Genomic DNA, 25894 nt, shown 5'->3' on the forward strand with positions numbered 1-25894 from the left:
GCGGGTTCGAACCCAGCTCCAGCCAAACTGCAACAACAACAACAAAAAAATAGGTGGGCGTTGTGGCAGGTGCCCGTAGTCCCTGCTACTCGGGAGGCTGAGGCAAGAGAATTGCCTAGGCCCAGGAGTTGGAGGTTGCTGTGATGCCATGGCACTCTACCGACAAAGTGAGACTGTCTCTAAAGAAAAAAACAGAAAAAGCTTTTGCTCTTCCAAAGACACTGTTAAGAAAATGAAAAGGGGGGGTGGCACCTGTGGCTCAGTGAGTAGGGCGCTGGCCCTATATATCTAGGGTGGCAGGTCCAAACCCTGCCCCTGTCAAACTGCAACAAAAAAATAGCCGGGTCTTGCGGCGGGCACTTGTATATAACATTTATACCAAAAACTCAGTCAATCCAGATGCCCAACAAGTGATGAATAGATGAACAAATTTTAATATATCCATATTAAACAATAATACGAACAAAGCAATAATACAAACAACAAAATAGTAATAAACAAAACAACATGGATGAATCTTAAAAGAGTAGGTACCATATGATTCTATTTATTTGAAAAGACAAATGTCTTAAAAATCACTTTTCTAGATAAGACAAAACTATAGCAACAGAAACTAGATCAATTGTTGCCTAGGGCTGTAGGCTGGAGAGGAGACACGCTGCAAAGAAAGAGGAAGAAACTTTTTAGGGCGAGAGACCTGGTCTATGTCTTGACTATGATGGTAGTTCCGTTATTGTATACAATTACCAAAATTAGTTAAAAATGGGTGAATTTTATTGTATGTAAATAAAACCTTAAAGTCAAATAAGAACAAAAAAAATCAGAAAACAAAAGAAATTATACTCTGCTACACTGATAAAAGAAAACTGAAATCATGAGATATTATTTTTTTTCCTCACAGACTGGAAAAAATTATACTAGTGTAAAAAGGTGCTAATCAGTGTATGTCCAGAGAGTAATTTGGCATTCCATTCCTAAAACCTTGAAAAATGAGTGGATATTTTGACCTAGCAATTCTATTTCTGAGAATTTTCACTACAGAAACAATTACACAAATTAAATAAGACAATGTATAATAATGGTATTGGAAAGCTTTTTATAACGGGGAGTTGGTGGGGGTGGGTATGCCCAACAACAGTTGAGTGGTTAAATAATGAAATTATCTATCCAATTAAAATGATGTGGCCAATAATATACATGTGTCCTTCCTGATGCATGAAGATGTACTCAATGTCAGTTTTCTTCCCTTTTCCTACATTTCATGCTGTTAGATTTCACAAAAATTTTTATTTATGAGATATAAATGACCAATAACTATCATGAGTCAGATTTCTATTATTAGAAAAACAATAATTCGGGCGGCTCCTGTGGCTCAGTGAGTAGGGCGCCGGCCCCATATGCCGAGGGTGGCAGGTTCAAACCCAGCCCTGGCCAAACTGCAACAAAAAAAATAGCCGGGCGTTGAGGCGGGCGCCTGTAGTCCCAGCTACTCGGGAGGCTGAGGCAAGAGAATCGCGTAAGCCCAGGAGCTGGAGGTTGCTGTGAGCCGTGTGACGCCACGGCACTCTACCTGAGGGTGGTACAGTGAGACTCTGTCTCTACAAAAAAAAAAGAAAAAGAAAAAGAAAGAAAAACAATAATTCATCATTCCTACCCTCTTGTACCCCACACTTTGGGTGTGTAAGTACCTACTTTCTGCCTAATACGTATGACGATTAATGAAAACAAAATCACCTTTGGACTCTAGTATTATCACAAAAGATCTGACATGAGCAATTATATCATTTCAAGAAAGCTCTGACCCACAAATTGAATTAGTTATTTTAATAATTTACTTATAGTTTGCCTTTTGGAAGATAAAGGAATAATACAGGGCTCTACTCTACACTTTTCTAGTTTTTCATTATCTGGGCCTCAGTTCCCTTATCCATAAATAGAACAGTGCTAGAGCCAGTCATTTCTAATCCTAAGGAAGATTAACCTATGAATCATCAATCAACACCTTCAATAATTATAAAACTGACAAATGCAAAGTGCCAAGAAACAAAGCTTTGTCAACTAGAAAGGGTATATTTTGTAAATATTCACTTAAAAAAAAAAAAAAAAGGAATAGGATCCTTACTACATCTTAGTGAGTTTAAACCTAAGGAACATTCACTATCACATAAAATGGAAATTCAATCTGTCATGACTAACACAACTGAAAAGGGACACAGCCCTAATAGTTTCTTAGTTGCTAAAATTTAAAGTCAATCATGCTACTTAAAGATGCTGAAACTATAAGACTATCTATCATGATAACCAGGATCAGGTAAGATGCCTCATATTCCCACAACTACTATAATTTCAAACAGAAAAAAGCAATATAATTCTAGTTATTTAAGGTAAATAATTTATTCTGCCTGCTTTTAAAATAATGTTTCCCAATCCAATTCAGTTCAGTTCAGATATTCAAATCCACTAAGTATAATTCATTTATAAAAGTGAAATAACAACATGGTTCAGAAATCCCATGTCTAACCAATTTTCCTTGCAACTCAGCATTATTTAATTCAAAGAAGAGTAAATAACCTATGCAGAATGTATACTATGCATATAAGTTTAGTTGTAGAAAAAGGAGATGTGAGTTTTACTTAATGTCAAGTCAAAGAAACCAAATTAAATACACATATGCAAGAAATGAAATTCATTTATTAAACTTTTTTTTATTTTTTATTTATTTATTTTTTTTTTTTGTAGAGACAGAGTCTCACTGTACCTCCCTCGGTAGAGTGCCGTGGCCTCACACAGCTCACAGCAACCTCTAACTCTTGGGCTTACACGATTCTCTTGCCTCAGCCTCCCGAGCAGCTGGGACTACAGGCGCGCGCCACAACACCCGGCTATTTTTTTGTTGCAGTTTGGCCAGGGCTGGGTTTGAACCCGCCACCCTCGGCATATGGGGCCAGCGCCCAACTTACTGAGCCACAGGCGCCGCCCCATTTATTAAACTTTTTAAATAAAGGAAATAGTTACATTTAGAAGCATGGTCAATTACAAGTAACAGTATAATTTTTAAATTTCTATAATCAAAAAGTAAATATTTTACTACAGTTAGATAGAATGAACAACATTTGATAGCACAGCAAAGTGACTATACCAACAATAAGTTAGGGTATATTTTTAAAAACTAAGACTAGAAGTGGAATGTTGCTAACACAAATAAATAAATGTGTGTGATGGATACCCCAATGACCCTGATTTGATTAATACTCATCGTATGCCTTTATCAAAACATCACATGTACCCAAAAGATGTACAACCAGTAAGTCTCATAGTAATTAAAAATAAAAACATAAATATTTTACTATCTGAACCTTTTTCTGTGCAGTTGCCTTCTTAAGTTATATAATAAAAATAACTTGTAATATGGACCCTTTACTTTGTTGTCTCATTTCTAAGTTATATCTTGAACTAAACTGAAATACAAGCAATTGGCTCAAGCAAAGTTCCTTTAGATACAAGAAAACTAAACCTTACTATTATTAAGTCAGGCTGGCGATGGTAGTGATGGGATATGGTACAACAAGATAAATGACACAGCCAGACAAGGGAAACAAGGGAAAGGCTCCATCCTCTCACTGGTTAGACCTCCCAGTGTCTCACCTATGTATCCTGCAAGGCAACTGCTGAAAGAAGAATATACCTCTTATTCCTAAAAGAAAGGAAAGGATTCTTTTTCTGCCAATAGTTAGAGTTTTCTTCTTCTTTTTTTTTAATTAAATCATAGCTGTGTACATTAATGCAATCATGGGGTATAATGTGCTGGTTTTATATACCATTTGAAATATTTTCATCAAACTGGTTAACATAGCCTTCACTGCATTTTCTTAGTTATTGCGTTAAGACATCTATATTCTACACTTAGTAAATTTAACATGTACCCTTGTAAAATGCACCGTAGGTATGGTTCCACCAATTACCTTCCCTCCACCCATTCCCTCCCTCCTTTCTTCTTTCCCCTTCTGAGAGTTTTCTTCTTAAACTGTTTCCCTGACACTACCAATTTGTAAAAAATTTTAATAGGGCCTTGCTTCCTTATTAGGAAAAGTAAGACATTTCAAAATTCCCTCTTTTTCTTTTTGTCCTTTGCTGTTTGGAAACAGATGTGGGGATGGGGAACTAAACATGGGCTTTGACTACTTTATATTAATGATCCAATGAAAGTTTCTCTTTTGATGACAGGTGTCAGGATTCCAATATTAAAATCCTACAATCTTAGTCCAAATGCAAATAATTGACAGACATTTTCTCCTCCTCTAATACTCCTTTGATTATATCCCCTTCAGTCTAGAGTCTGAGTCTATACTGCAGGAGGGATTTTTAAAAACACAAGAACATTTCATTTTCGAAAATGCAAGTCTATAACAATTGAGTCACAATAAGAGATCTGTGAAGTTTTGGTCAATCTACATTTTCTCAGCTTAATTATGGTAAACTAAGCTAAAAGTAAGGTATGTTGTACTTTTTTCTCATGTGTTTAACTGTAATTTTATATAGTAGAATCAAGGACTTAGAAATTATTATCCTCTTCAAAAATTATTCTCTATTTTTAGTGAGTCAGTATAAAGTCCAGAAGGCTACTTAAATTAGATTCTTCTGAAATCAGTTAAGAAGTTACCATTCTTTTCCAACTTCTTCAAAATAGTATACCCTTGACCTATAAAAGAATGCCTGTGCTGACAATTTCTTGAATGTCACTAGAAGTAACTTTTACCAGAACCTTGCTTTATAAGAAGCTAATGAAGATTAAAGCATACAATTACACATACAGTACAGTCCTGAGCAACAGGATCCTTGCCTCCAGAAGTGAGACTATGGTAGAGAGATGCACCTTTTCCTAAGAGCTCTAAATTTCTTCCACAACTATGTGAGTTACCGTCTAATTTTTTTTTTTTTTTTGTAGAGAGAGTCTCACTTTATGGCCCTCGGTAGAGTGCCATGGCGTCACACAGCTCACAGCAACCTCCAACTCCTGGGCTTAAGCGATTCTCTTGCCTCAGCCTCCCGAGCAGCTGGAGACTACAGGCGCCTGCCACAACGCCCAGCTATTTTTTTTTGGTTGCAGTTCAGCCGGGGCGGGTTTGAACCCGCCACCCTCGGTATATGGGGCCAGCGCCCTACCAACTGAGCCACAGGCGCCGCCCCCCTCTAATTTTTTTTTTTAAGTAATACAATTACTTAAAAGTAATTCTATTGGCTCAGCGCCTGTGGCTCAAAAGGCTAAAGCACCAGCCACATACCCCTGAGTGGGCGGGTTCAAATCCAGCCCAGGACCTGCAAAACAACAATGACAGCTGCAACCAAAAATAGCTGGGCGTTGTGGTGGGCGCCTGTAGTCCCAGCTACTTGGGAGGCAGAGGCAGGAGAATCGCTTAAGCCCATGAGTTGGAGGTTGCTATGAGCTGTGATGCCACAGCACTCTACCCAGGGCAACAGCTTGAGGCTCTGTCTCAAAAAAAGTAATTCTATCACTTATACAAGTTGTTAATCTAAGTAAGGAATGGAATGAATCTGATAACATTTTCAACAAACTCTTCCCTCCGGTCCAGGCCTCTGTCCAAGTTGACGACCCTTCCAGTTTGAAGGTGCTGCACTTTTTTAGGGGAAAGATGGAGATTAAACAGGGGGAGCAGGACAGGGAGGCAGTAACATAGCATGTGTAACATTTGCTAGCATCACGTATAACTCACTGTCTCTTCTGTGAAGATAATCTTTTTCCTAGCGGTCACAGTAATGACTTCCACTTGAGGTGTTTAGTATTTGTGCTTTCCCAATTCTCCTTCCTCTCTTTTTCTGGTAAGCAGATCCCACTTCCCATTGCCCAAAGACTTAGAAATTTTGAAAACTGGGGCTGAAGGTCGTCTATTTTCCTTCTTATTTAAAGAAGATCTGTAAGGATGTGGATTGAGAGTTGTCTCCGCCATGTGGAGGAAATAATTAAAAATAAAGACAATTTACAGAGAAAGAGAAAGGAGACAAGAATCTTAATAATATTCAAGTCTTACACTTCAGATATATCAAAGGCTAGTACTACTTCTATCCATCTTCAAGTCTGGTTGTGTGAGCTAACAACTCCTCTTTTTAATGAGTACAAACTGAATTTTTGTAATCCAAGAATCTCAACTTTTAACATCTACCCTTACTTACTACATGCTTATTTTCACCTGTATTATGTATAAAAATATTAGCTTTTGTTTCTCCTTCTTCTCCCCTCACAGATCATAAACAATATAATTTGCCTCTATAGCAAACTGCTAGGGATGACACTGTTTAAAATAATCATTTTCACATACTTAAATCTGTTGATGATTGACATTTCATTACATATTTCCATGGATGCAAATCAGCAGCTCCTCTGTCAAGAACTCTCTCCAAATACCACTTCCTTTTTGGTATGCAAGCCTTGAGCTCAGTCAACTACAGGCAAGTGGCTATAGATGGGTTAATAATAAATCTCTTATAAATATATCCACAACAGTCACTTCACAGATACAAAAGAGAAAGGTGGCCTTACAGAAATGTTGCTTTTAGGTTTCTACGACAGAAACAAAATTCTCAAAATGCTTAGGTATTTTGCTTTTCTTTGGTGGGGGGAGGGTGCTCAGAAACCTAAAGAAAAAATCTAGCCATTCTCTATACGATAAATCCCAGGAAGTTCTGAAAAATTATAGCCTTTTTAGAGCATAATTCCACCTTATATAAATATTAATAAAAAATTATTATGTTTGTTCAGAAGTTATTAAGTATCATCTGATACTTTGCTACTGGCAAAACCTGTGAATCAATCATATTCTTTTTTTTTTTTTTTTTGGAGAGACAGAGTCTCACTTTATGGCCCTCGGTAGAGTGCCGTGGCCTCACACAGCTCACAGCAACCTCCAACTCCTGGGCTTAAGCGATTCTCTTGCCTCAGCCTCCCGAGTAGCTGGGACTACAGGTGCCTGCCACAACACCCGGCTATTTTTTGGTTGCAGTTTGGCCGGGGCTGGGTTTGAACCTGCCACCCTCGGCATATGGGGCCGGCGCCTTACTGACTGAGCCACAGGCGCCGCCCAGAATCAATCATATTCTAATAAAAATATTACAGCAAGTCATTTTTTTTGCAATATTTTGTCATTTTCTTTTAGAAATGTTGGACTGACATACCAATGTGTCATAATACAGATCATATCCTGATTTAGTCTGACAGCAGAATTAGGTCAATTATTATCAGTAGTAGAAACCATTAGAGTCCAGTATACCACCAATAAGTTAGCTGCACGAATAAAATAGAGGAATAGTTAGGGTTTCTAATGTGCAATTTTCAAGGGAAGGATTGCTACCTTCATTTTTCAAACAGGAAAACTGATGCACAAAGACGTTAACAAATGTGCCCTGGGTTACAGGGAATAAGTGGCAGAACTGGGATAAGATAAAGTTTGCTGGACTACGCAGTGTAAGTCCTTTTACTATACTGGACTGCTCCCTTCTTCCTTATCTCAACTCTGAAGTTCTATCAAACAGCAATAACAAAGCTTTCCTTTCATACCGTCCAAAGACCCCTTTGACCACAATTATATTTCACAGAATTTTTTGTTTTTTATTGTAAATTGCCCCTGGGTATGCCTACAAAATACGTTAAGAGTAGTATAGAGAGAGGATGCACAGGGAGAGTTAATGGGAATCACCCACAAAAGCTCTGCTTTTGGAAATGCTACTATGTACATAGATCAGCCTACTTGAGGAGGACTCAAGGAGTACTCAATTTGGGTTTCATTAAGTATGTATGTATTTTAGAACCAGAACTATGTTTAAGAAATGAGTTGTATATTTTTTCCCATATCTGGTCACAAGAACATTTCAAAGCTGGCTCAGCACCTGTGGCACAGTGGTTACCACACCAGCCACATACACTGTGGGTGGTGGGTTCAAGCCCAGCCTGGGTCAGATAAACAACGTGAACTGCAACAAAAAATAGCTGGGCATTGTGGCGGGCACCTGTAATCCCAGTTACTTGGGAGGCTGAGGCAAGAGAATCGCTTAAGCCCAAGAGTTTGAAGTTGCTGTGAGCTATGACGTTAGAGCACTCTACCAAGGGCGACACAGTGAGACTTTGTCTCCAAAAAAAAAAAAAAAAAAAGAATATTTCAAAGAAACCAAAGCCCATTGTTTCACTAATACATAATTCCCTTCTCCAAAAATTCTTTTAATTTTATTAGCCTAAGGAAAGAATTTATGAAAAAGACCCCAGTGACTATTGCAGTAGCAATAAAAATAAATAAATGGGACCTGTCAAGTTAAAGTGTTTCTACACAGCTAAGGACACAATCAATAAAGCAAAAACACACAATTTTGGGGAGAAGATACTTGTATGCTACCCATCCAAAAAAGGCTGACAACCAGAGCTCAAGCAAAACAAGGAAATAATCAAACGACCTCATTTAAAAAAAGGGCAAGAGACATGAACAGGAACCTTTCTGGAGAACATAGACTAATGGCCAACAAACACACAAAAAAATGTTCATTGTCTCTAATCATCAGAGAAATGCAAATGAAAACTCCACAGAGGTATCACCTAACTCCAGAGAGAATGGTTCACATCATAAAGTACCAGGACAATAGATGCTGGTGTGGATCTGATGAGAAAGGACCACTTACACAACTGGCGCAGCCTTATAGAAAGCAGTACAGGAGATACTTCAAAGAGCTAAAAGTAGACCGACTGATCCTACAATCCCTTTGCTAGGCATTACCCAAATGAAAAAAGGGCATTTTATCAGAAAGACACTTGTGCTTGAATGTTTATAGCAGCACAATTTATAATCTCAAAGATGTGGAAACAACCCAAGTGCCCTTCAACATTATTCAGCCATAAAAAGGAGATTTTGTATCTTCTGCAGCAACCTGGATGGAATTAGAGACTGCTGTCCTAAGTATCCCAAGAATGGAAAACCAAACATCACATGTATCCAGTACCAAACTGGAACTAGTAGATTAACACTTATATGCTCACTTGAATGAAATTCGAGTGGGGGTTTGGGGGAGAAAGGGTGGATAAATTCCCATCCAATAGGTATACTGCACAGGTATATGGCCCACTAACTGGGGGTAGGACACAAGTACCAATGGATCCAGGCCTGGTCACTACGTTTTAAGGAAATAGGTATGTATTTTTGAGAATAACTTTTATTTGGTAAATTACTGAAATGTAACTATGTGGATGGGATTTATGTGGGAGGAGTTTTTATATCTATCTAATAAAATGAAGCAATAGAAGCTATTATGAACTGTACTGACCTTACTCAGATCAGTGATGTGCATATTACTTCATGACATATAACTTTAGACACATATTTTCCATTGTCTGTCTTTGTTTTGAAACCAAAATAATTGAAATTAAACAGTCATAGAAACATAGAAATTAAACAGTCATGTACTCATTGCCTAGGTAAAATCTCTCCTACATCTGTTTCAGATATATTTTATTAAGACATTAAATGCTGGGTGGCACCTGTGGCTCAAGGAGTAGGGCGCCAGTCCCATAAGCGAGAGGTGGTGGGTTCAAACCCATCCTCAGCCAAAAAAATCACACACACAAAAAAAATGTCAAAGACATTAAATGCTTTAGCTTCATTTAAAGACTGCATCTTTATCTGAATCTCTCCCTCCTCAGAGTTTACCATTAACCTGGCTCTGGCATGCATTCTTGATACTCACACTTTAAATTTTGATACAATTGTATTTTATTTTAAATATTTGTTTATTTATTTATTTTATTTATTTATTTTTAAGACAGAGCCTCAGGCTGTCGCCCTGGGTAGAGTGCCGTGGCATAACAGCTCACAACAACCTCCAACTCCTGGGCTCAAGCGAGTCTCCTGCCACTGCCTCCCAAGTAGCTGGGACTACAGGTGCCCGCCACAATGGCTGGCTATTTTTTAGTTGCAGCTGTCATTGTTGTTTGGCGGGACCCCAGGCTGGATTCGAACCCGCCAGCTCAGGTGTATGTACCCGGTGCCTTAGCTGCTTGAGCCACAAGCGCCGAGCCTATTTTAAATATTTAAATAAAGGACTCACACTAGTTATATGGGCTTTTCCATATAACTTACTCTCTCCCAAATCAGCCCTCTTTTGAATTTTATTCATGTTCATACATCTAGAACTAGTTCACTCAATTTATATATGTAGTATAGTATTCTACTGTATGAATACATTATAAGACCACAGGTCCAAGAAACTCACTGAATTCCAAGAAGAAATATGAAGAAAATTACACCAAGACACATCATAATCAAAGTGCTCAAAACCACTGATAAAGAAAAAAATCTTTTTTTTTTTTTTTTTTTTTTTTTTTTTTTTTGTAGAGACAGAGTCTCACCTTATCGCCCTCGGTAGAGTGCCATGGCATCACACATCTCACAGCAACCTCTAAATCCTTGGGCTTAGGCAATTCTCTTGCCTCAGCCTCCCGAGTAGCTGGGACTACAGGCACCCGCCACAAGGCCTGGCTATTTTTTTGTTGCAGTTTGGCCGGGGCTGGGTTTGAACCCGCCACCCTCGGCATATGGGGCCAGCGCCCTACCCGCTGAGCCACAGGCGCCGCCCAAGAAAAAATCTTAAAAGCAGCCGTAGAAAAAAAAAAACGTAACAGTGTATTTCTCATTGAAAACAATGTAATCTGGCAGACAAAAGAGTAGTATCAAAGTACTTAAAGAAAAAAAACCTGTCATTCCATGATCACAAACTCAGTAAAAATAACTTTCAAAAATAAAGATGATATAAAGACTTTTTCATATATACAAAAGCTAAAAGAAGTCATCACCAGCAGACTTGTACTCTCCAAGAAGTGGTAAAGAAGTCCTGTAAGCAGAAGGAAGAAAGCTATCAAATAAAAACCTGGATCTACATAAAGGAATGAAGAGCACTGGAAATAAGCACAGGAAACAACAACATAGGTAAATATAAAGACTTCGGTGTTTAAATCTCCTTAAAAGATAATCAGCTGTTTAAAGCAAAATAACAACAATGTAGTATCTGCATTAAAACATATGTAAAATGTAAGACAATAGCACAAGGACTAAAAGGGGGGAGAAATGGATAGAGACTATTGAAAGGTTCTTATGCTATGCCTAAAGTAGTGCAATTATCAACTGAAGGTACGTTGATAACTTAAAGATGTATAATCCTAAAGCAGTCACTAGAGCAATCAAATAAAAATCCAGCAATAAAGATAAATGGAGTCGTAACAAATACTCATGATCTGTAAGAAAATTTTTGACAAATTAGAAGATATCAAAATTAAAACTTCAGGCTTAGTGCAGTGGCTCACGCCTATAATCCTAGCACTCTGGGAGGCCAAGGCAGGGGAATCAACTGAGCCCAGGAGTCTGAGGTTGCAGTAAGCTAGGATGATGCCACTGCACTCTAGCCAGGGTGACAGAGTAGGACTCTGTCTCCAAAAACAAAACAAAACAAAACAAAAAAATACTTCAGCTCTTCCAAGGACACTGTTAAGAAGATGAAAACATAAGCCACAAACTAGAGAATTTATTTGCAAATTAGATAGCTGATAAAGGATTCATAGTCAGAATAAAAACTTTCAAAGATTTATAAACAGGAAACAAACACAATTTTTTTTTTTTTTTGAGACAGAGTCTCACTATGTCGCCCGTGGTAGAGTACTGTGGCATCACAGCTCACAGCAACCTCAAATTCTTGGGCTTACGAGATTCTCTTGCCTCAGCCTCCCAAGTAACTGGGATTACAGGTGCCCGCCACAACACCTGGCTATTTTTTTCTGTTGTTGTAGTTGTCGTTGGTTAGCAGGCCCAGGGCGGGTTCAAACCCTCAGTACATGTGGCTGGCACCATAACCACTGTGCTACAGGCGTCGAGCCAATTTTAACTTATTTTCGTTAACTAGATTGTTGGTGTTGGTATTCTGAGTGCTGGGTATGTACTATGGGATGAAACAAAGGAGTACTTTCATGAAGTTCTAATTCTATTATATAATTTCTGGTACCACTGAAAACCAGGTTTACCAATAGCCCAATATAGGAAGAAGGAAATTCAAGTACAAGATCAGAATTTTAATAATAATTTGAATTTGAAGTATCAGTATTAACTCCTGATGTCAACTTATCTTAACAGCATCTACCCACTGAAAAAGCCTAGAAACAGTGACCAGCTCAAATACCTCTAGTGCTAAGGGGACTTGGAGGAAAAGCTTGATTCTGAGTCTGTGAGAGGAAATGTACAAGACCACCCTGGAACATACTGTCAAATCGTTAATACTAGTGTTATGTCAAAAAGACCCAGGAGCCAGTGGCCAAGATGGTATAAGTTGCATACCACTGAAGACAACAATTTCAGTGAAATGAAAATACTAAATATGCTTAAATTCATAAACTAATATTAACTAGTCACTGTTGAAGGATGCTGGTGAACCAATTCATTATTTTGAAAATGGATAAAGCAAACAAATCATACATTTATCCTATTTTTTTTTTTCCTTTTAGAGACAAAGTCTGACTGTGTTTCTCAGGCTGCTCTCAAACTCCTGACCTCAAGCAATCCTACTGCCTCTGCCTGTGGTGTCACTGAGCGTTTAAGTGCAAGCCACAGCACTAGGCCTTATATTTTATACAAATTATACCTACCAACAAGTAATCAAACAGACGATAAAGTTTTTACTTTGTAGATATATTTCAGTTAATAAAGTACAATAAAAAAGAAAATTTAAAAAAAAAAGTGGAATTAGAGTATCATCATTTTGCAAACCTTAACAAATTAATGCATCTAGGCATTAATCATCATTGTCTACTAATATCAAAAAAGGAACAAATATTATGTTCCTCCTAATTAAGTACAGATCACTGCATAGCAAAATAGTCATGTCTAGCCACCAAAACAAAACCACAAAAAGGCAAAAAAAAATAATCAAACACAAATGTGATCAAGCCTTTGCATACAACTACTAATGAACAGAAGAGAGAGCAGGATAACATGCTATAGCACATGGATACAACTAGTAAAATCCAGACTGTGATAAGTTGCAAGACAAAACCACCTGCATTCCTCAAAATTAAATTCCAAGGAGATAAAGAGAGAGATGTGGAGATGGAACTATTCCCTAAATATAGGCATTGTCAAAGTTCACCTTGTCTTTATTTCTCTAACCTTTTCGCCTTGGTGACTTAGTCACTGTATTAAACTATTAAACTGTATGACTGATTACCAAATCCCTTAAGCTGGCAACTCAGAGGTGACATGTTTAAAGCCTAACCTCACCATTTTAGAGACTAATACAAACAAGGTCACTTCCGTTTTCAAAAACTTTGAACAAGGCCAGGGGCAGTGGCTCACGCCTATAATCCTAACACTCTAGGAGACCGAGATGCATGGATCCCTTGAGAACAGGTGTTCAAGACAAGCCTGAGCAAGAGCGAGACCCCATCTTTACTAAAAATAGAAAAATTAACTGAGTGTGGCAGCCCCAGAAGGTGAGGCAGGAAGATTGCATGAGACCAAGAGTTTGAGGTTGCTGTGAGCTGTGACACCATAGCACTCAATCCCAGGGTGACTGAGACTCTGCCTCAAAAAAACAAAAACAAAGTAAGTATTGAAACCAGAAAATAAAACCAAAAACTTTGAACAAAACAAAAATGAATAAAATCCAAATTTCCTCTCCTACATTCAAAGTCCAATTCTGTGTCTAGTTTTAACTCCCTTCATTTCCTCTACAGATGTCCTAGTCCACTGCCAAACTGGACAACAGCTACTCCTCAAATAGGTAGGTCTATTGCCCTTACCTAATCTGTTTCCATACCATAGCCCAATTTACTACTTCCATTAGCTGAAATATTGACATGGATAAGATAATGAATATTTTTCTGATTTATATTCCTCTATACAACAATAATGCCAAATGATTAGCATTTCTACAGTATGTCTGATATGAAGGACAGATCATAAGCACCCAAAAGAACCAAATAAATTTATCTCTGCAAGTTCAATTCAAACACTATTTATTAATACCTACATAGCTCTGACCTTTCTCTAATCCACATATCCTAAATTCTCTTATTTGGTACATATAGGCAGCCTATATAAAAGTTAAAAAATTAAATCAGATAATTTTTTAAAGTTATAAACCATAGGAATGCTAGAAATGAGGTAGTAACTTTCACGTAAATATAGTTAACTTTTCTGTCTCTAAAAGTTCATTCCTTTTTCTTACCTAAGAGCAAAGGACTCACCTGTAATCTTTTAAAAAAAATTATTTTGCTTGCAGTATATCTTAGCATTTGACTCTCATTTCTTTTTTTTTTTTTCTGGTTTTTGGCCGGGTCTGGGTTTGAACCCGCTACCTCCGGCATATGGGACAGGCGCCCTACTCCTTGAGCCACAGGCGCCACCCTTGACTCTTATTGCTAAGTGAGATATAAGTGATTCATTTGTGTCACACTTTACGCTAGAGTAAGATACTAAAGTTAGGGCAAAAGACATAAGATCTTTAATTTATACAAATTTAATTATACATGCTTGGTAAAAAGTAACAGAACAATAATCCTGTAAAATTGTATTTTCATACATTGTTGGTGAGTATAAATCAAACAGTCTTTGGCAAAGACTTCAAGCTGCCATGGTTTAATAGCATGTTCTCACTCCTTTTCCTTAGAAGCAGAACTTCAAACTTTTTCAAAGTAGAATGCACTCAGCTGAAAGATTGTATTTTTCCTTCTCTTCTGCAGCTAGAGTAGCCATTTTATTCAATTTTAGCCAATGAAATATACGTGAATTGGGTGTGCTTTCCAAGAAGGATTTTTTTTTTTTTTTGTAGAGACAGTCTCACTTTATGGCCCTCGGTAGAGTGCCGTGGCCTCACACAGCTCACAGCAACCTCCAACTCCTGGGCTTAAGCGATTCTCTTGCCTCAGCCTCCCGAGTAGCTGGGACTACAGGCGCCCGCCACAACACCCGGCTATTTTTTTTTTTTTGGTTGCAGTTTGGCCGGGGCCGGGTTTGAACCCACTACCCTCAGTATATGGGGCCGAAGCCCTACGGACTGAGCCACAGGCGCTTCCCTCCAGTAAGGATTCTTAAAAAGAAATTAGTAACATGTTTTTGTTTCTTTCTTTTTTTTTTTTTAATAAGTCATAGCTGTGTACTTTAGTGCAATCAAGGGGTACAATGTGCTGGTTTCATATACAATCTGAAATGTTTTTGTTTCTTTTCTTTTTTTTTTTTTTCAAACTCTTGGGCTTAAGTGATTTTCCTGCCTCAGCCTCTCAAGTAGCTGGGACTACAGGAGCCTGGCTATTTTTAGAGACAGGGTCTTGCTCTTGCTCAGGCTGGTCTCAAACCTGTGAGCTCAGGCAATCCATCTGCCTCGGCCTCCCAGAGTGCTGGGATTATAGGCGTGAGCCACTGCACCATGACAATTCTTCGTTTCTAAGAGGGGTAACTAGGTGATAGAGGAAACAGAAGAAGAAAACTGTATTTTTTGAATTTTGAACCATGTAAATGTCTTACACACAAATAATTTTTAAAAACCTACAGAACTGTAGTTACTTTTTAAACCCATCACTGGCAACTTCAGTACAGTCATGCATCTCTTAACAAGTGGGATACATATAGAGAAATGCATCACTAGGAGATTTCATTATTTTGGGAACACCATAGAGTACAAACCTAGATGGATGGCATAGCTTGAATGGTATGGATGATTTAGTAACATGCACAGGCCACAGCCTATTGTTCCTAGGCTATAAACTTGTATAGCATGTTACTGTACTGAATTTATGTATCTAATATAGCTAAACATAGAAACAGTACATTGCGCTACAACTTTATAATGGCTACAATGTCACTAGGCAATAGAAATTTTTCTGCTTCATTACAGTCGTACTGGGCCACTGGGCCACTAGGCCACTCTCTTATCCGCAGGCCATTCTCTTATGTGCAGCCTATTATTATTTGGGTGCTTGACAGTATGTACTTGCCCCTTGTTTAAATTTTAATTTAATTATTTGTGAAAAATGCGCCGCTTCGGGGGGGAGGGGATAGAAACTGCCTTTTTGCAGGCTGAGGTAAACTTTACTTTATGTATGACCGGTCAGAAAAACTTACTAAAGGAATGGTATCAAGGGAAGAGAAAAAGGCATAAAATGTGATAGGTTTTTCCTAATCAAGGCATAAAATGTGGTAGCTTTTATCTAATCAGATAAATTACAAATATAGGCCACTAGCAATTTTCCCACTGACATTTTTTCTGATTAGTCATATACTGAATGAACTTTGATGTATTGAAATTGATTTGTGCAGCATGAAACAATACAAAAGGCAATGTACAGAATGTGACAAGTCAGAAGCCTGGAAGACTTTATCCCCTTACTGCCTCTTTTTGGACTGGCACTTAGGACTAGGTTCTTTCTATTCCTGGTTCTGTAACTTACCAGCTTTCAGACTTCGTGTTAGATACTTAACAAAACAGCATTTTCTAGTTTTAGAAATCTATTTCATTTTTTTTCCAGTTTTGGCCAGGGCTGGGTTTGAACCCACCACCTCCAGCAAATGAAGCCAGTGCCCTACTCCTTTGAGCCACAGGCGCTGCTGGTAGAAATCTATTTCATTTTTAAAAGCAGTGAAGGTTAAATCAGTTAAGCGTGCAACATTTTCTGACTGCCTTTTTATGCTAAAGGTTATCTCATTTAATTCTTGTGATAACAACAAAGGTGGGTTCTTAATTACTTTCACTTTACAGATGAAAAAAACAAATAGTGAAAGGTGTTGAAGAAGATGCTCACAGTCACACAACTACTAAATGCATAATTTGGGTGATGAACTAGGTTGCTGCCTCTCAGTCCAGCTTTATATCTACTACATTTAACTCCAGTTAAGTCTTAGCCTTCTTGAATATTGAGCTAATGGGTCTTCAACACAGTCCTAAACAGCTGTATTTTAATATGGCTCATTTCTTCCACAATTGTTTTGTACTAGGCACAAGCAGTTCTCAGGGAAGTTTGCTATCTAGTATGGCAGGGGAGTGGGGGGATCTGAAAACCATTCAACATTATCTTCCCTTCTGTGGCTACTTCTGTATATTCTTTTCATATCTTTATGTTACTTAATGGTTACTCAAATAATTTTTATGGAAATATGAAAATCCTACCTTTAAAAGAAACACAATATTGGCTCGGCACCCGTAGCTATTGGCTTGGCACGCGTAGCTCAGTGGTTAGGGCACCAGCCACATACACCGAGGCAGGTGGGTTTGAGCCCAGACCAGGCCTGCTAAACAACAATGACAATTGCAACAAAAAAAATAGCCAGGCATTGTGGTGGGCACCTGTAGTCCTACCTACTTGGGAGGCTGATGCAAGAAAATCACTTAAGCCCAAGACTTTGAGGCTGCTATGAGCTGTGACGCCACAGTACTCTATTGAGGGCAACATAGACTTTGTCTCAAAACAAACAAACAAACAAACCACAATATCTACTCAATGGCTAGTGAAATTGAAAACAAACAATGTATACAAGACTTAAGTACAAAACTCTAAATGTTTTAAACTCCATGTTTCCCAAAGAATGATTAGTTGCTACAGAACCATGACAAACACATTAATTAGAGCTACTGGTAGAGTTTTTAGAAAACACATGTTTCTATCTCCTGACATTTGGATTTAGCAATTCCAGGGTGGAATCTAGTCATCCAATGTACATCCCTGGTTAGCATTCACTACAAAGACTTAGACACTAAATTTTATGTAATAATCTAGTACAAGCTTTTTTTCCTTTCTGAATGTGATATAAAGATAATGTCCTGTCAATACCATGAAAAATAATATTCTTGGGCGGCGCCTGTGGCTCAAGGAGTAGGGCGCCGGTTCCATATGCTGGAGGTGGCGGGTTCAAAACCAGCCCCGGCCAAAAAGAAAAATAATATTCTTCCCTACTCCAAAAACATATTTGGTCAAAAAGTAATGTAAATTATATGTTATCCAAAAAAGGGTGATAAATATGTTTATTTACTCAGCAATTCCCTAAGGGGACAGACACCCATCTTGACATCTATAACTTTTCAATCTAATAATTAAACAAATAAAATTAGATGCTTGAGATCAGGTTGCTTCACTGGTACACATAATTCTGAAATGGAAGACTTAACACAAGCCAATTTTCTACATGTCAAGTAGCAGAAGGGACAGTATAGTAATGACAACGTGGGAAAAGGAAGATTTAATAAAACAACGTAAGGATGGACTCTTCCTTTGCTTATTTCTAAATAATATGACTATTATATCAAATAGACAGTATTCTCCAGGCACAATTTTTATGATCAACCAAAACACTTTTTAGGAAGGGCCACAGTAGAAACCTTGGCATTAAAGTGCACAGCATAATCAAATTCCTTGCTAAATGACTAGGTAAAACTTTTAGGATAAATGAGAATATTCTAAGATGTGCACCCGCATATGTTATATTACTTAGATATTACAAACATGTTATTTCCTCAATGTTTACATTTCAAAGCTTTTACGGCCAAAAGCACGCTACTCAATTCAAAAACTGACAGGTTTAGTGAAGACAAATAAGCCCTCTTGGACCATCAACTTTACAGGTCAACATTAAATTCTGCTTTTCAATTTCAGCTCACAATCCAAACTGATCCTGCAATAAGAAGAGATACTGGAAACACAGGGGATCTTGCTTTCCTTTTAACCTCACCTACTCTTTTTCCCAGCTTCCTATTCACAAGGGCCTTAAAGGCATCTCAATTTCAGACAAAGAGAACACATAAAAGGAATGAACATTATTAGCAGAAACTCATACTTAAGCATCTGGGACCTGTAAAGATGCTTTTTGTCAAGAAATTTTCTTATAATTCAGATAACTCAAATGAATTTTACATAACGCTAGCACACACATCCCTTTCTCTCTTTTAATAGCTAATAATGTTTTTAAAACACAAGATTATATACACAGTAGAAAACTATTTTCTTTGGACAAGCCTGTCAGAAGAAGCCACTCTTAATACATTACAGATGCAACATTTCTATTTAAAGAATTATTTAAAAAACAGCATGAATGGGGAGGGGGTTTGCTTCCCTTTATGTTGACGAGTTTTCAGTGATGAGGGGTATAAAAGCATTCCTAACACGTACTCTGGCAGGCTGATTTGCTTGAAAATATCACTATCAAGCCCAAACCTGATAATGTGTAACTTTCAAATCAATATGAAACCTGACTATCTTTGCTACCTAGTGTATCTATTATCAGCCCATGTGAAGGGATATCAACAGAGGATTTAGGATAAAGCTCAAAGTTAAGCTTTTAGTCAATCTTGCCCCACAATTGAAGAGACTTTCCTCTAGTTCTTTCTGATTTATATTTGTTACTAATTTTTTCTTATGGGGTTGTGGGCATTATAATCTCTAAAATTCAAGAATACATAACCATTACCATTTATTCATTACAAACCCAGGTCTAAAAGCAAAACTGATTACCTCAAGGAACCAAGCTCTTTGAATAAAAGGAACACAATCAAAAACAATAACACCAGAGAAAAACACATTGGTTTTCTGTTTTCAACAAACTTGCAAAATATTTAATAAGATTATGCACTAAGCTGATCTGCAACCTTATCTATGAGAAATTGTGAATAAATCAAGGAAATAAAGAGCTGCGAATGCTACACTGCAAATTGGTCTCATCCTGCTTCTCACTTAGGTTCTCACTTCATTAGCAGCATGAACTTATCCTTCATTCATAAGGGTGCTATGTTCTAATAATAAGCACGATTTCCCATAGCCAGGCATAATAATAAATTTAAATAATTACTTCTTTTAGATTGTCAAAAAGATTGCTGGGCAAGGGAAGGAGTTATAATCACTTTTAGATCTGATGAAAGTTAATGGATCCCCTTCTTAAAAAGGGACATATATACACACAAACATGCCCCAAATACTGTATATAATTTGAGCAATGTGCAGATCTGAAGCTGCTGACCTGCAGGTTAAGAATCTACAATATTGGAGAAATTGGACAGTCACATGCAAAAGAATGAGACTGGATCCTAACCTTACACCATATCCAAAAAACAACTCAAAATAGACGAAAGACCTACACATAATACTTGAAATAATAAAGCTCCTTGAAGAAAACAGGGGAAAAGCTTCATGACACTGAATTTAGCAGTGATTTCTTAGAAATAACATCCAAAGCATAAACAAGAAAAGCAAAAATAAACAGGACTCCAACCAACTTAAAAACTTCTGTGCAGCAAAGGAAAAATTCCACAGGTTAAAAAGGTAACATAGAGAATGAAAGACAGTATTTGCAAACCATGTCTGATAAGTGGTTAATTTCTAGAATACATAAAGAATTCTGATAACTCTATACCATCGTGTGATTTAAAAATAGACATTTCTCCACAAAAGATGTACAAATGGCCAAAAAACATAAGAAAAGATGCTCAACAATAGTAAATATAAGGGAAATGCAAATCAAAACCACAATGAGATATTGCTTCACACCCATTAGGATGGCCACTCTAAAATAACAAAATAACAAGGGCTGGCAAAAATGTAGAGAAATTAGAACCCTTGCACTGTTAGTGAAAATGTAAAATGGTACAGTTGTTGTGGAAAAAGTATGGAAGCTCCTCAAAAAGTAAAAACAATTACCATACAATCCAGCAATCCTAACTCTTGGTATACACCCAAAAGAATAGAAACCAGGATCTTTTTTTTTTTTTTTTTTTAAGGGATAGTCTCGCTTCGTTGCCCTCAGTAGAGTGCCGTAATTTCAAAGCTCACAGCGACCTCCAGCTCTTGGGCTTAGGCGATTCTCTTGCCTCAGCCTCCCAAGTAGCTAGGACCACAGGTGCCCACCACAAAGCCTGGCCTTTTTTTGTTGCAATTTGGCTCGGGCCAGGTTTGAACCCGCCACCCTTAGTATATGGGGCCGGCGCCCTGCTCACTGAGCCACAGGCGCTGCCCAAGAAAACAGGATCTTAAAAGAGATATTTATATACACCACATTCACTGCAGCACTATTCACAATAGCCAAGAGGTGGAAGCATCTATCCATCAATAGATAAATGAGTTTTTTAAATGTGGCATTTATATTTAATTAAATATTATTCAGTGTTAAAAAAGGAAACCTTATTATATGCTACACTGTGGATGAACCTGGCAGACATCATATTAAGTTAAATATTCCAGTTATAAAAAGGCAAATACTGCATAATTCTACTTATATGAGGTATCTAAAGTAGTAAAAAATATAGAAACAGAAAGGAGAATGTGGTTACCAAGAGCTGACAAGGAGAAGGAATGGAGAGTTATTACTTTTGGAAGATCAAAAAACTCTAGAGATCGGGGCGGCGCCTGTGGCTCAGTCAGTAGGGCGCCAGCCCCATATACGGAGGGTGGCGGGTTCAAACCCGGCCCCGGCTGAACTGCAACCAAAAAATAGCCGGGCGTTGTGGTGAGCGCCTGTAGTCCCAGCTACTCGGGAGGCTGAGGCAAGAGAATCACTTAAGCCCAGGAGTTGGAGGTTGCTGTGAGCTGTGTGATGCCATGGCACTCTACTGAGGGCCATAAAGCGAGACTCTGTCTCTACAAAAAAAAAAAAAAACTCTAGAGATCTGTTGCACAACAGTGTGCATATAGTTAATACTACTATACATTTTTAAATGGATAAAATGGTAATGGTAAATTTTGTTGTTTTTTATAATAAAAAGGATATGTGTCTTGGCGCTTGTAGCTCAAGTGGCTAGGGTGCCAGCCACATACACCAGAGCTGGCGGGTTCAAATCCATCCTGGGCCTGCCAAATAACCATGACAACTACAACCAAAAAATAGCCGGGTGTTCTGGCGGGCACCTGTAGTCCCAGCTACTTGGGAGGCTGAGGCAAGAGAATCGCTTAAGCCTAAGAGCTGGAGGTGGCTGTGAGCTGTGATGCCACAGCTACCCAAAGCAACAGCTTAAGACTCTGTCTTAAAGAAAAGGGCGGGGGGCGCGGCACCTGTGGCTCAGTGAATAGGGCACTGGCCTCATATGCCAAGGGTGGTGGGTTCAAACCCAGCCCCGGCCAAACTGCAACAAAAAAATAGCTGGGCATTGTGGTGGCGTCTATAGTCCCAGCTACTCGGAAGGCTGAGGCAAGAGAATCGCCTAAATCCAAGAGTTAGAGGTTGCTGTGAACTGTGATGCCATAGCACTCTACCGAGGGTGATAAAGTAAGACTCTGTCTCTACAAAAAAAAAAAAAATGTGTTTTTTATATGTGTGTGTGTATATATATACAAAATATATTCCATTCCATAGAATCCATAAGAGTACAATAAATTTGGGAAGGGAGGCTGAAGTCTTTTGTTTAGTCTGCAAATTGAGTACAAAATAAAACGGGAAGTGGGTGAAACTGGCCAACTGCGCAGCTATAAGGAAAGTGCAGTAATCCTAGCATAAAGAGATAATAGTGATAAAATTTACTGGTGTTATGACTGAAATGATCCCCAAAAAAGTCTCCAGCCCTTATCCTGGATCAAGCTCAATTTTGCTAACAAAAGGAATATTTTGTAGGTTTTGGTTTACTCTACATAATTACTTTTTAAAAAATGATAAACAATCCAGCAATCATACTCCTTGGCATTTATTTAAATTAGCTAAAAATGTAGGTCCACACATATGAACATTTACAACAGCTTTATTCATAATTACCAAAAACTTGGAAGCAACTGATATCCTTCAGTAGGCGAATAGAAAAACTGTGGTACACCCATAAAATGGACTATTATTCACTGCTAAAAAGAAATGAGCAACCAAGCCACTAAAAGAAATACATGAATCTTAAATTATATTACCAAGTGAAAGAGGCCAATATGAAAGAAAGGTTACTTACTACATAATTCCAATTATACGACATTCTGAAAAAGGTAAAAACTACAGAGGCAATAAAAATATCACAGGTTTCTAGGTGTTTGGAAGGAGGAAATGAATGAATAGGTGGGACACAGGATTTCTAGGCCAGTGAAAGGATTCTGTATGATCCTTTAAAGTAGATATATATCATTATGTTTGTCAAAACCCATAGCAGGTACAACACAGACTGAATCCTAATGTATGTGGACTTTGGGAGATAATGTGTCATGTTGGTTCACAGACTGTAACAAATGTTAACTCTGGTAGGGGATGCTCCAGGTGGGAAAGCCCTGTGGGGTGGGGCGGGGGAAGATAGATGAGAACTCTGTACTTTCTGAATTTTGCTGTAAATCTAAAATTGATCTTAAAAATAAAAGTTATAATTAACATTTTAAAACAAGATCTATTGGGTGGCGCCTGTGGCTCAGTGGGTAGGGTGCTGGCCCCAAATACAGAGGGTGGCTGGTGGATTAGAACCCAAGCCCAGCCAGCTAAAACACCAGTGGCAACTGCAACAAAATAGCTGGGCGTTGTGGCAGGCACCTGTAGTCCCGGCTACTCAGGAGGCTGAGGAAAGAGAATCGCTTAAGACCAAGAGTTGGTGGTTGCTGTGAGCTGTGACGCCATAGCACCTACTGAGGGCAGCAGAGTGAGATGCTGTCTCAAAACAAAACAAACAAAAAAAAAAAACATCTTACAGGGACAAAATTTTAATTTCCTTCTATTGGAAAGGTGCTCCCATTCAGCTGCCATTACACAAAAATAATCACATATGCTTTCTGGGAGAAAAAAAATGTATAATACTTCCTGGACTGAAGTTGTAGTACACTATCTCATAACCTTAGTTGATTGAATGAATAAAGACATTTATAAGCTTCATTCAGTGCCACTGTAACAAATGTATACTTTAAAGCAGAACACTCTTACAAGAACTGTTTCATAAATTCCAACTATAAATGCTTGAGAAGTGGAACTTCCGGTGAATTTGTATTTGTTAAAAAGAATTAATCTTATTTGAAAGCTTACCAGAGAAATCTATGATAGTAATAAGGTTAATATTATAAAAACATGAAAATCTACTACAGAGTTAGTTTATCACTGCCAGTATGAATGAATTATGTAATTGGCAAAAAGCTGGTTACCAAACATTTTCTTATTAATTCCCTCCATATTAATGTGAGGTTTAATATAATAACACTCTCTGCATTAAATTGATCAAGATGCCCAATTTTATCTCCAGATTAATGTTTCAGATTAACTGATAGTGCCAGATGTCTAATAGACTTAGAAATAGTTATAAGTATTCCAAGACAATTAATTCTCAGGAATGACTTATTCACAAGGGCTGGTAAACGAAGAAGGAAGCAGGGAAAGGAGTTTTATTATACCTAGTACAAGAAGTACAAAGCAAAGAAAGGGAAAAAGTAAAGGGGATATAGGTATGAACAAAAGAAATCGTCAAGAAGAGGAAATAATAATGAAGGACCTGGCATTTGCATCATTTACATATACGACAATATAATTCTCAGTCTTTCATATTGCAATGTTACTTCAGAGGCAGAAGGAAAAACAGGAAGAGAGCAAAATAGTCAGATGAGTCCAATTACCACTGGGGACTTCATTTGGTTAGAGGACAGGTGTTTGAATAAAATACATGAACCAATGACAGCTAATCCTCTCTTCACCCCAGTTCTTTCCTTCCACTGTTTTATAAACAATAGATTCTTTCTATTCACATAATTAACTTCCAATTTAACCCACATAGATGCACAGAAATATGAATACTCTTTCATTTATTCTCAGGCAAAATACAGAAGAGAAGTACCTTTTTTTTGTTGTTTGTTTTTCTTGAGACAGAGACTCAAGCTGTCACCCTGGGTAGAGTGCCATGGCATCACAGCTCCCTGCAACCTTCAACTCCTGTGCTCAAACGCTTCTCCTGTCTCTGCCTCCCAAGTAGTTGGGACTACAAGCGCCCGCCACAACGCCCGGCTATTTTTTGGTTGCAGCCATCATTGTTGTTCGGCGGGCCTGGGCTGGATTCGAACCTGCCAGCTCAGGTGTATGTGGCTGGTGCCTTGGCCGCTTGAGCCACAGGCACCGAGCCAAAAGTACCTTTTTTGATAGAAAAGAATGTAACTCTTTCAAACTATTTCAACTAATCAACTGTGCTGAAATCCCAATTGCCCTGTGATGCCATTTGGAAGTGAGGCCTTGGGGGGCGATTAGATCATGAGGGTGAAGCTCTCAAGGATGGGATTAGTTAGCATCCTTATAAAAGAGGCCCCAGAGAGCTACCTTCCCTATTCCACTGTGCAGACACAGTGAGAAGGCACCACCTATGTACCAGAACACAGGCCGTCACCAGACACAGAATGTGCCAGCACCTTGATCTTAGACTTCCCAGCCTCCAGAACTGAGAGAGGTAAATTCCTGCTGTTTATATAAGCTATCCAGTCTATGATATTTTATTATAGCAGCCCAAAAGAATTAAGACAGTCACTAACTTTTAAAGTTATCCAAATCTTTAATTATCATTTTCTTTAAAAATTCAGTGTCTCAGGCTGGGTGAGGTGGCTCACACTTGTAATCCCAGCACTCTGGGAGGCCGAAGCAGGTGGATCACTTGGCTCATAAATTTAAGACCAGCCTAAGCAAGAGCCAGACCTTGTTTATAAAAACTATCTGGCATTATGGCGGGCACCTGTACTCCCAGCTACTCAGGAGGGTCGCTTAAGCCCAAGAGTTTGAAGTTGCTATGAGCTATAACACCATGGCACTCTACCCAGGGTGAAAAAGTAAGACTCTGTCTCCAAAAAAGTAGATAAATAAATAAAAATAAAAAAAATAAAAATCCAGCGTCTCTAAATTAGAAATAATTTGAAAGAAACAATTGTTTTTTAGCCCCCAAACACTAAAACCATCACAAATGTCAACAGAAGTAT

The 25894-nt window shown here is 38.1% G+C and overlaps 1 protein-coding gene across 1 annotated transcript in view; it reads right to left on the reverse strand.

The window, feature by feature from the left end:
* The window catches only part of NLK (nemo like kinase), a 176496-nt gene that overhangs the window by 108704 nt on the left and 41898 nt on the right, over window positions 1-25894 (reverse strand). The gene's annotated exons all lie outside the window — the stretch shown is intronic.

This window comes from Nycticebus coucang, chromosome 18, assembly GCF_027406575.1.
Source record: "Nycticebus coucang isolate mNycCou1 chromosome 18, mNycCou1.pri, whole genome shotgun sequence".
Classification (NCBI taxonomy): domain Eukaryota; kingdom Metazoa; phylum Chordata; class Mammalia; order Primates; family Lorisidae; genus Nycticebus; species Nycticebus coucang.